Source organism: Ceratotherium simum, chromosome 23, assembly GCF_057802395.1.
Source record: "Ceratotherium simum simum isolate JZ-2026a chromosome 23, ASM5780239v1, whole genome shotgun sequence".
In the NCBI taxonomy this organism is placed as follows: domain Eukaryota; kingdom Metazoa; phylum Chordata; class Mammalia; order Perissodactyla; family Rhinocerotidae; genus Ceratotherium; species Ceratotherium simum.
Genome location: NC_141922.1, coordinates 18,431,379 through 18,444,315, shown reverse-complemented (window position 1 = coordinate 18,444,315; position 12,937 = coordinate 18,431,379).

The window sequence follows — 12,937 nt, the reverse complement described above, 5'->3', positions numbered from 1 at the left end:
TCCCTCTGCTCTCTGAAAATCCTCCTTTGCCTGCTCACGAGTCACTTTTCTGGAGGGCTTTCTTTCCAGCCGTGGTCCTCAAATCTGGACAGCTTCACTGTGAACCAGCTTCGCAGAGACGGCCAGCTATGGACCCAGGCTTTGGGGAAGACAGGAAGGCGTCACCGCCACTCCCCACCTCCCCTTACCTCCACCCCCCACATCATTTTTTAAATGAAGAAAAGTACACACCCAAGCCGAGAGAAACGACTCACCATCCGAACTACTCTGCACAGTAGGGCAGTACAGTCAGGGGCCTGGACGTGCGAGAACGTGGCGCCTTGACGTTCATTCCCCACTCAGTCACCCTCTGTGCTTTGACAGCCGTGCCCCACTGAGCGACATTAATCCTAAAATATGCAGTTGCTTATGGTGAAAACCTGATTGTTGAAATCAAAGTACACCAGCTTCTTTTTATTTGTATGTTTCGTCTTAGGATCCCAGAACTTGTGGAAGCAGAATCAAGCAATGCTTAATGATCTTATAAACAGAGGTACTCAATCCTGCCATACTCAACACTCTGTATTTACAACAAAAATGTAATACTACTTTACTCTCCTGGAATCAAATTCATAGATAACTATCTACAAAACAATTTCAAGAAACCAATGTAAATGTTTCAATAATATAAACATGAAAAAATGGAAAGTAGTTTATTCTAAAATACTATACTAATATCAGTAAAAATAATGTTTTTCACTGTATAAATACTCTAGTACCAATATGAGAACAATACAAGACAAAAACTGCTCCCACAAAATTTCAATATGCCCCCTAGGGGGCAGTACTGTGCCCACTGAGAACCTCGGTTTAGGACTTGAAAGGAAATGCTTCAGATACAGAAATTCATTCTTTTGTTCATGCATTTAACAACTAGGTTTTTGAGCACCAGCGTATATCAGGCACTGTAGGAGATGCAAAGCTGAGTCCGGCAATATTTCTGTCTTCAAGGAGATTACAGTCTAGTAACCGAGCAAAAAACATGAGCATAAAAACATCAAGCAAGACGAGAGGTGAGAAGAGATCAAGGAGAGATACATAGAGACCCTTTTAAAGGCATGGATTAATGAATATAAATCTCACCTTCCCTTCTCTCTCGTTCCCTCTGCCTCTCTTCCTCTGTCTCCCTCTCCCTTCCTCTCTCCCTCCCTCCCTTCCTTTTTCCCTTCCTTCTCTTCTCCCACCCATCCTCCCCCTCCTCCTCCTCCTCTTCTTCTTTAGCACCAGTTTGTAGAGTCACCTCCTTCTCTGTTGAAGCTGTCTGCCTGGTTCACTGCCCAATGCCAGTAGCCCAGAGTCCTCCCAATTTAGGGCCATGCCCGCAGGGCAGTTCTGTCCAGGAAAACAATTTCAATAGCACAGTGCTGAGAACCAGTGTCCTTGGCTGAATTGCTGCCAATTATTTGGTATCCTTGTACAAAGCAAGACTGTTATCACACTCAAAAAAGCTGGTTGCAGACCTAAGCAATATGAATATATGTTTAGCATAGCAGATTGCACCAGCCCACATAAATCTGTTTAGAGATCATGCTCACAGAGTAACTTGTTTTTATTAAAATAAACTCATTTGTAAAAATTGTAAATATGACTGATTTCAACAGCTGTGTGGCTCCAGAAGTAAGTTTTTACCCATGGATTGGCTCAATTAGAAGAGTCTAGATTTTTTTATGCATATGTTTTGCGGCTTGTCATACACAGTCTGGTATGGCAAAATTTCAGTACTGTTAGAGATGAGAAGTTGTCCAGCAGGTTTTAAAAAGCACAGCACTCTTGCTATTTAGAGCTTCTTCCACCTTTGGAACAGTGAAAAAAAAATATTTGTAGGGAATGAAGAGCTTTGAATCAAAAGTTCTAAGCACTGGTGTCATCTGAAGAGGAATAGGCTTCCAACAGAACTTTCTGTAGTAGTTTCCTTCTGTTATTATTTTTCCTTTTTCTACTCTTTGTGACAAAGTTTTCTAAAAAACATGATACCGTGAAACAGATCAGCCGAAAAGACATCAAACTAAGACACTTTAAACTTTTAACTATAGTGAGGTGAATCTGAGAATTTTGCCCTAGTGAAACACTCCCACAATTCTCTCTAATGGCTACTTCAGAAGGTGAACAAGAATGTTCCTGCTAAAGCTAGTTCAGACTGAACAAACTTTCGAAGTCAATTCAGGGTCGAGTCATTTCCTATTCCTTTGAGTGCTTGCTTTGTGAAAATAATAATGTTACTGATAATAACAATAGTAGAAATGAGTTAATATTCTTGGTAAATACCCTCCCCACTCCATTCCTCCCTATTTGTGTACCCAGCGTAAGACCATATATATAGGACTATACGTGCAAAATAAGAAAAACACCAAAAACTGATTTCCCAGGATTTATTCAAGGAGTAATATGTTGACAGACTTTTTCTGAAAAAAAATCATGGTATCGAGTGGGTTGGTTCATTCATTGGTGTGTACTCTATTTCCACAGAAAAGTTAGTGGCTATGTCAACACTATCTCTGAAAAAAAGATGCCAGTGTGTCATTTTTGACCTAAAATTTTAGGACACAAATAACCCTAGGGGAACACCCAAGTGGCAAGCAATACTAGAATGAGAAAATGCAATGCTTCGCTGTGTTTTAAAGTCTTAGCAGAGGAGTCTAGAGCAGCAGGTCTTAAACCTCAATGTGCAAGAATATTATCAGGGAACTTTGTGTAAAATCTAGATTCTCCCAGGAAAGTCTAATTCAGTAGGTCTGGGATGAGGCTGTGAGTCTGCGTTTGACAAGCAGCTGATGACCCTTATGGAAGCGACCTATAGACTTCACTTTGACAAATACTGATCCAGAAAAATGCTTATAATTGGGGGAAAACTTACCGCATACTTGTAGAACTAAGGGTTACAAGCTATAAAACGTCAGTATCTCTAAGAAGGGATATCCGTTCCTAAAACTGTCAGTTGGTTGGACATCAACACTGAAAGGGAAATTCTACTCCAGTCATCAAGAACTTTTGGATCCATTGCAGATTTCCATCCTCCAGGAAACCTCATGACTCACTAAACTCTGGATGCTTTAGATATACTATCTCATTTTACCTTTCTGGTATATCTGTAAGGTAATTGGTATTGTTTGCAGTTAGTGAGGAAGCCAAGGTTTAGAGAGGTTGACCTGCCCAGTCAGTTGCCCAGTAACCTGCAAGGTAAGGTGGGTTTTGTACCTACTCTGGCCAACCTTAAAATCTAGTGAAGATGCTACATATGCTGCTTCTCAGAAGGAAGGCATTGCATTAGCCAGGCGACAGTGTGCACAGGATTTGAGAGCATTCACTGGTGGTGAAGTCAGATGGTCTTCTGTTTAAGTCTCAGATCCTCTACAACAGCAGTTGTTGCTGCATAACAAACCCACCAAAACTTAGTGGTTTAAAAGCCTAAGCAAGGGCCAGCCCCATGGCTTAGCGGTTAAGTACGGGCACTCCGCTACTGGTGGCCTGGGTTCAGATCCTGGGCGTGCAACGACGCACCGATTCTCTGGCCATCCTGAGGCTGCATCCCACATACAGCAACTAGAAGGGTGTGCAACTATGACATACAACTATCTACTGGGGCTTTGGAGAAAAAAAAAAAAAGGAGGAGGATTGGCAATAGATGTTAGTTCAGAGCCAGTCTTCCTCAGCAAAAAGAGGAGGATTAGCGTGGATATTAGCTCAGGGCTGATCTTCCTCACACAAAAGAAAAAAAAAGCCTAAGCAATTATTTAGCTCCTAAGTCTGTGGGTTGGCTAGGTGGTTCTGATGATCTGGGCCAGGTTTGGCTGATCTTGGCTGGACTCACTAATGCATCTGTGGTCAGCAGGTGGGTAGTCTGGGGGCTGCCTGGTCCAAGATGGACTCATTCATACATGTGGCAGTTGGCTGACTATTAGTGGATCGTCTAGGGGCTGGCTCATCTAGGACGGCCTCAGTCACACCTCCAGTTGTTGGCTGGGTATTGATCACAGGGGCAACTGGGCCCCATGTGTCTCATCTTCCAGTAGAATAGCCTGTACTTCTTCACATGCACAGGGTTCTAAGAAATCAAGCAGCAGCATTTAAGACCCCTTAAGCCTAGGCTCAGAACGGACACACTGTCATTTCTGCCACATTCTATTGACCAAAGCAAGTCGCAGGGCCAGCCCAGATTCCACCTCTCGATGGGAGCAGCTGCAAAGTCACATTGCAAAGGATGGGGATTCAGAAAGGCAAACAATTGTGGCCTTTTTTTTTGTAATCGATTTACCACAGTAACTATCTGACTAAAGGCAGATTTCCTAACCTTTCTCTGTCTGTTTTTACGCATATGTAAAATGAAGATAATATTACAATGGTTGTGCTCTATCTCAAAGGGTTGATAGTTCATGCAAAGGGCCTGGCTTACCTTAATTTCTCAGAAAATATTAGCCACAATGATGCTGATGCTATCCTCTAGGGTCTTTGCAGCCTGAAAGTCTTATGTATCTGCATGGAGGAGAGATTAGGCTAATTTTTTGTGGCCTCTAAGGGCAGGACTTTGGTGCTGATTTTCTCAATCTTGATTTCATGATGTTCCAGTTAACACTCTTCTGGTTGCAGTACAGAAACCCACTCAAGCTAGCTCAACTAAAGAAGCCAAAGCTACTGTTTGTCCCTGTACGTCCACTCCATTCTCTCCTCCCTTGACTCTCCTTGTAAGACTCGAGAACATGGCCCAGCCAAGCGGCCTTAGCCTAGGAGTCCAATATGACTGTTCAGCTTTATTCGTTAGAGCTAAATGGCCTGGTTCTCGGTGTCCCAACTTCACAATCTAAAAAGAGAATCTGATTGGTCCAGCACACCTTTTCTTAAAAGGTTAGCTTAGTCCAATCTGCCATGGTGGGAGGGGTGGGCAGTCTCGGGGGGAAAGGGCAGCTTTATGTGGGCAGCAGAGGCTGTGAGCAAGGGCAGTTCCTTTAGAAGATGGCTGTGAGCCAGCACACAGAATGATTCACATTTCCTGGACTCAGGCTGCCTTCTCTAATATTTTAAATCACCGCCCCATCAAATAGTCAAAGAACTCAACTTTAAGGACCTTATAAAAATCCATCTCCTCTCTGAATATCTCTTGATAAAGTGGAGGCAGGGTGGCTATTTCTCCCACCCACTCACCAAAAACCTACCACACCTTTAGCTGTAGCACAGGTGTATTAGTTTTCTAGGGCTGCCATAATAAAGTACCACAGACTGAGTGGCTTCAACAGGAACTTATTTTTCTCACAAGTCCAGAGGCTATAAGTCCAAGACGAATGTGTTGGCAGGGTTGGTTCCTTCTGAGGGCTGTAAGGGAAGGATCTGTTCCAGGTCTCTCTCCTTGACTTGTAGATGGCAGTCTTCTCCGAGTATCTTCACATCATCTTTCCTCTGTACATGTCTGTGTTCAAATCATATAGGATTAGAGTCCACCCTAATGGCCTCATTTTAACTTAATTACCTCTGCAAAGACCCTATCTCCAAATACAGTCACGTTCTGAGGTACTAGTGTTAGGACTTCAACTTGTGAATTCTGAGGGAGACACAATTCAGCCCATAACAACACAAAAACAGTCATCACTATAAACAATGTAAATGATGTCCGAGCCTGTGCTTTCCACTGCAACATCACTGGGCTTATCTACAGTTCTGCTTATCGGAATGCCCTTCAGTCCCCGAGAGCATCCGGTAACTATTTATTGAGTCTTAGTGTCTGTCATTTACAAATAAGCCTTTTTAAAAACTCCAGGTCTGTGAAAAAGTGGTCACACTGTGTACTTTTTGAAGATTTTTTTTATTATGAAGGCTTTATTTTAAATTGTATGTAATCAAATATTTTGTTTACACATTGCCTAAGGCAATGTTTCTCAACATTTCAAGAAAACATCTATACGGCAGTCCTACCTCCAAAGATTCTGATTATTCTGTTTAGGGTGGGATACGGGCACTGATTTTTTCTTTTAAATCTTCTCAAATAATTCTAAAATGCAGTCAGCGTTGAGAACCAATGGCCTCAGATAAAGAATAGGGAGGCAAACAACTCTTATGAAACATCCCTACCTGCCAGGCCCCCAGCTAAATGTTTTGCTATATAATTTAATTTCCAAAACAATCCTATGAATATTAGTACCACATCCCCCATTTTATAGATAAGGAAACTGACGCTCATGAAGATTGCCTTGTTCAAGTCCCACAAGTTGTGGAGGCAGAGGTTTACTCAGGTTTGAATATTGGGGAGCAGGGGCCTGGGGTGGGCTGGAGGTTGGTCATGTCTTTTCCACTATTTGTGGAGGAAATCAACACAGAAAGACACATCGATTTTTGGCTGCTTTTAAAAAACAGGTCTCGTAGTCTAGGCTTCACATTGATTCTTCCATCACAGGCTCAACAACTATCAAGTGAGTATATTAGTATCTCTATTTGTCAAAACAGACTAGGTTGTGCTGCTGTAATAAACCCAAATACTCTTGGCTTAACATATAATGATTTTTCATTCATCAAGTTTTCTTGTAGCTCTCAGCCGGTCTCTGGGGCAACTCCCTACCAAATGATGACTCAGGGATCCAGGCTGCTTCCTCTTTTTGTCTGTATCATATACACGTCTTCTAGGTTGCCCAGGCAGGGGGAAGTGAGATGTCCACCAGCTATTAAATGCTTCAGTTTAGAAGTGACACATACACTTCTGCCTAGAGCTCTTTATCAGCCCTAGTCACAGGAAATGTGGGGGAGCACAAGGACGTTTTGGTGAGCAGTAAATGTTTCTGCCATGTTACCTTAACAAAAGGCATCTCTTTTGGAGAACATGTTCAAGAAGATTGAAACCCACGTTGACTCCACAGGCCATCCTTTTCCACCGCACAGTGAAGCCTACAGTCCATCCTTCTGTGCCATGGGTGATAAAGTAAAGGCCAACCTAAATTCTTTAGTGAGGTATGAGGCAATTCAGGTGTATTGACATGTAATTTTACTGTATTATACATTCCTTGGGGGGCAAGGGCCACATCTCATTCTTCTCTCTCCCAGTGCCTTGCATGCGGTAAGTGCTCAGGAATAGCATGTATGTACATATATACATAAATTCAGCAAATATTAATTGGACAAAACAGAAATAGTCCCTGCCCTCTTAACTACAATTAAAATACGCTAATAATAACATATTAGTGTTGTGTCTTGTCATCTGTAATATAGTTTAACTCCCATTTTAATTATAAATGTTATAAATTGAAAATACAGACCAATTATACAAATAGAGATTTGGACTTGTCATTAAGTTTATTTCTCAATTTGTAATCTACCTCCTCCTTACACATTTCTTTCCTTCCTGCTTCACAGCTGGAGGAGAGGTATGCAGCTTACAGCCAGCAAGGTGATACAATGCTATGCTTATATTACAGATATACCCCAAAGTTAGACACCTCCTTTTTGATCACACAGATAGATCTGCAGACTTTTAACAACTTTTTAAAAAATACTTACCCAAAGACAGTTGAGGGACAATATAAAAATATGAAAAATATATAATTTTTCAGTTTAGATACTCAAGAATATTTTTTCTGATTTTTTTTGCCTTCCTTTAGATATTTTAGATTTCATAATTAAAATAAGAATTATAGCTTAAAAGTAACTTTTACATTTTTATAAAATTAAACTTATCAAGGGAATATAATTACTTTGCAGAAACTTGAAAAAAATAAAGAATCCGCCCATGGTTCTCTCTTCCTAACCACTATTAGCATTTTGATGTATTTCCAGATTAGCTATTTTTAGATGAAAGAAAATACGTTTAGTTATCTCTGTTTCTTCTCCTGCAAGGTTATTTTGTGTAAGAATATTAGAAAATTGTCATTTTGGATAGACATTTTCATGTAGCTAGTATTTTAGTGATTATATTTCATGCAACAGCTGTGAGGTGAAGGTTCAGAAGAACCAGAGAATTCATTCCAGTGATGGTGGTAATTTACATTTTCTCCCTAGTGGGGTGGGGAAGGAGACTTAAGAAAAATTTAAGGAAGAAACAGAAGAGACATATGCTGTGGTCCTAAATATAAAACACGTAAACTGAATGAAAAAAATAATTACAGAACATAAGATTTGGGTAACTTTTCTTCCTAAATAATTAAAGCAAAAGCTTGTGTCTTTTTTTAAGACCCTGATTTTCCTAAATATTCACCACAGTAAATAGCTATAATTAGGATTCATCACACGTAATCAGTTTCCAAATTATTTCATGAATACATTATCTATTGCAGTGTGCCCCTCTCTTTCTCCCCAGACAATCTTTAAGCCAGTTGAAGTTTCACAATGGTCCTTTAAACCAACACTTGTAGCTCACAATGTCTGCATGTCCAGGGGACCCATGTTTGGCACTCTTTGATCCACTAAATGTTTTAGTCTCGTATCTTTTGAACGTTTAAATAATTTTGATTTGGCATGTGCTCTGAAGGTAGTAGTATTCCAAGAGGCCTCTCGCTGCATGTTAAGTGCCGTTCTCTGACTCCCAGCCAGAGCTCAGATGTTGGCAGGGCTGATCGCTCAAATGTAGTGATCTCATCTCCAACCTTTGCATACTAAAATCACATAGCCTAAACATGAAGCTTCCAGATTTTTCCCCTTAAAAACAGAATAAAGACATAATTTAACATTGATACAAAACAATTAAGACAATCTTTGAAATGGGAAGAATTTTGAAAATAAAATTGTTAGGCCGTCACAATAAAATATTAAGGAAATTCATGCTGGTTTGTGAGGTTCAGTAATAGCTGAGAAAGCTAAAAAAAATCTTATAGTTATTGTTGGGACATGTCATGTTATTCCACTTTTACTTAATAAAGGGAGTTTAGGTTGGGTGCTCCCTAAAGCAGACCCAGAACAAAGGATGTGAAAGCAAGTGGTTATTAGGGAGGTGATGCCAAGAGGTACAAGCGGGGGAGTGGAGGAGTGGGACAGGGAAGGAAGCTAAAGCTGAGTGCAGTTTCAGGCAGGTTATTGCTCTGAGACCCAGGGCTCAACCCCAGTCAGGAACCTAAAGACAATGTGTAAAACACACCTCAGAGTTGTCCCACTCAAGGGGCAAGGGAGCTGGGGTATTATTCATCAACTCCCATCTTATGGCTGGTTGGCAGCTATTCCCAGGGATGTTAACTTCCCTTCACTTCCAGCCTACATCCAGCGTGGACCATGAGAAAGCCCTCAGGTGGGCTTCCAGATGTTTGCAGGAGGTTGCCAATGGCACACACCAGAATGCTGGATGCCAAGAGCATATGAGTAGGGCACCTACAGTGTCTGTTCAGGGGAGCTGGTTAAGAACATGGGTTTCAATCACACAGACCTAGTGGAGTCCTGCTTCTGCCACTTATGTGTGAAACCGTAAATTACTTAATCTCTCTAAGCCTCATTTTCTTTATTTGTAAAATGGAAATAATACTAGAACTTACCTCCTATGGTCTTTGTAAGGATTAAATAAGACATGGTGTGTAAACTGCACACAAGGTGAGAGAGTTCACCATATGTATCAAAGAACTGGCTCAAACGCACATTAGAAATTGTCAGTAATTGTGGCTTTGTTAACCTTTATGACAGACAACTCTTGGAGTAGCTGCCGGGTTCACACTTCCTTATAGTTGGGGTTTCCTCTAGCGATGTCTAAATTATATGACCCTGGCCTCTGGCCACACCAAGGCGGACCTCAAGACCAATCCAATTCTTTGTTAGGGGGAACTTTGAAATCTAAAACAGAGACTCACTGAGTCTGGGTGTCTCTGTTGAGTCACATCAATAGCAACTATTTTAAGAACTCCTCCAAGGGCGTGGAGCAGCCTTGGTGCTCTTCACTGACTTTTGGTTGTTCTGACTGTCCATGAGATAACTTACATCCTTTCAAAAATATGCCTTTTTGCTCAAGTTAGCCAGAGAGAATTTCTGTTGATTGCAACCAAAAGCATCTTAACCAATAAAACCCATCTATTGATAATCCAACACGTTAACTGATGGCTGCTCTTTCATCACTACTTATATATAAATAAAATTTAATTATATATATAATAAATACAATTTAATTATATATTTTTTATATTTAATCTATTTTAAATAAATGTAATTTATTTTAAATATATAAATATATTTACATATAAATATATATTTCTTGGTGTTTTGTGCTTGTTTCCAGAGCTACTAAAAAACAAAACAAAAAACCCCACAACCTTCCAGTCTTCCCATTTTACGGACTGACTACGCAAAACTAAGAATATACAATCATTAATTAGATAGGTTTCAGTCTCATGAGGATGCCTAATACGTAGACAATTAACTCTCAGCAAACCAACGTGAAAACGTGTTCTTTTACAGCCTTGGAATTGGATAAATCTAACCGAAGCAGTTTCTAAAAATATAATTGAGATGATTTTGTGTCTTTTTAAAACTTAGATGCTATTAGCTAGATCCCATTCTCCTTTTCTGAAGTGTGGGCTTCCCTTTACCATAGCCCCCAGGGGCCTCCATTTTCTATCAACTTCACATCTTCCCATTCTGCTCCTTAATCTTCTGCTCTCCTTATCCATTACCCAGTCATGAAGTCAACTGATATTTATTTAGTGTCACCTATGATCCTATTATGCTAAGTGCTGGATCTACAGTCATAAAACAAAACAAACTTAGTTCCTGACCTTAAAAACCCTATGATCTCTTGGTGAGACAAACATTAAATAAATGTTATAAAATACATAGCTACAAATTATGAAAAGTGTCATGTAAGAATATTGGGGATTAAATGAGAGATTAAAATAGGAAATCTCAGTTAGATTGAGGGGGTCAGGAAAACGTCTCTAAGACAGTGACTTTTATGCTGAGAAATGAAGGATAGGAAGAGGAGTTAGACATGCATTGGTGGAGGGAAGAGCATTCCAGACAAAGGGAACAGCATGTGAAAAGCCCAGAGGTAGAAAAAAAGAACTGAAAAAAGGCTGTGTGTGGCTGGAGTGTTGTGGGCCAGGAGGAGTGGTGAGATGAAGCTGAGAGGTAGGTAGGAGTCATAACACGGGTCAGCAATGGAAAGCACTAATGAGTATGAGCAAATGATGATATAAGATTTGAATTCATTAGAATATTTTGGCTACTGGGTGGAGAATGGATGGCAGGGGGCAAAGGGTACGGCAGGTATATGTTTATAGTGGGTTGAGAGAGCCAGTGGAGGAAATGGAGAGAACTGAGAGCTATTTGGGAGGCAGAAAATCAGGACTTGGTGATGGATTGGAAGCTGAGGGAGAGAGAAGCTTTAGCTTTCTGGCTTTGGCATTTGGATGGATGGTAGTAGATGGCAGATTTATTGATGAAGAACTCTGGAGGTTTCAGGGAAAGATCAAAATATGTTTGTCTGTAGTTCAGAAAAGTGGTATGGCCTGGAAATACAAATTTGGGAGTAGTTGATATACAGCTGAAATACAGGTATTTTAAAGCCTTGAGAGCAGAGAACAACACCTGGAGAAAGAGTGTGGAATGAGAAGAGAGCCCAGGATCAAGCTCTGGAGAACAACATGAAGACTAAGAGTAGAGGACGGAGGCCATCAAAAGGGCAAAAAAAAAAAAAAAAAAAGGGTAGTTCTGGAATCTGGAGGGAAAACCATGAGCGTAGTGTCACAGAAGGCTGGAGAAAAAATTGCTTCAAGAAAGACGTGCTCTATCTCATAGAATAATGGTGAGTGCGAGAGTACGAAAAAGACTAAGTGCACATTCGAGGAAAATGGCAGTCCCTGGTCCTCTTAGTAAGAATAGTTTGAAGAAGTATTTTTGCAATCTGCCATGCCCTATTCCAATCATGCCCTTCTCTCTGATTAAAAAACAAACAAAAAAGCAAAAGCTATTCTCTTTCCTTTTGCTTTGAAACTGGTAGCACTCCTACTCCAAGGTGAGAAATTGCCCTTCACATAAAATCAGTTCAGAACCTCTTGCATTTCCTTCCTCATTGTACTCTCATATGACAACCTCCTCGTCTTCTTAGGAAGATTCATCTCAAGGGGACAGACTTAAAATGGTTGTTCTTTCTCACCACTGTTACTTCGCGACAATCATAACTCCTTCACTTCTGGAGGCCAAAAGGTCACAATCAATATCAGCAGGCCAAAACCAGTGTGGGTAGGGCTGCGCTCCTCTGGATGAATTAGGGGAGAATCTGTTCCTTGCTTCTTCCACCTCCTGGTGGCTGGCTGCCAGCATTTCCTTGGCTTGTGGCCACATGACACCAACCTATGACTTGACTGTCACATTGCCTTCTCTTCCAAAATCTCCGTCTCCCTTTTTTTTTTTTTTTTAAAGATTTTATTTATTCAGTTTTTCCCCCCCAAAGCCCCAGTAGATAGTTGTTATGTCATAGGTTCACATCCTTCTAGTTGCTGTACGTGGGACTCGGCCTCGCGTTGGACGGAGAAGTGGTGCCTCGGGGCGCTCCCGGGATCCGAACCCGGGCCGCCAGCATCAGAGCGCGCGCACTTAACCGCTAAGCCACGGAGCCGGCCCTCCGTCTCCCTTTAATAAGGACACATAATTGCATTTAAGGCCCACACAAATAATCCAGGATACTCTCCTTATTTCAAAATCCTTAATTTAATTACTTCTAAAGAACCCTCTCCTTTTTTGTTTTGCCATAGAAGGAAACACCCACAGGTTCCAGGGATTAGGATGAAGATATATTTTGGATGGGCCGTTTCAGCCTACTACAGAAGTTAGGAGTAAAATATGGACTAGGAAGACTACTCTCTTCTGCCTCCCCAGCATCCCTATATGACCTGAAAATCAAGATGTTTCCAATCATACTCAACTCATCCCTGAAACTGGCAACTGTTCTCTATTACTGTCAATATCCCCACCAATCCTCTGCGAGTTTATCTTTACAACTCTGGAATTATCTTAA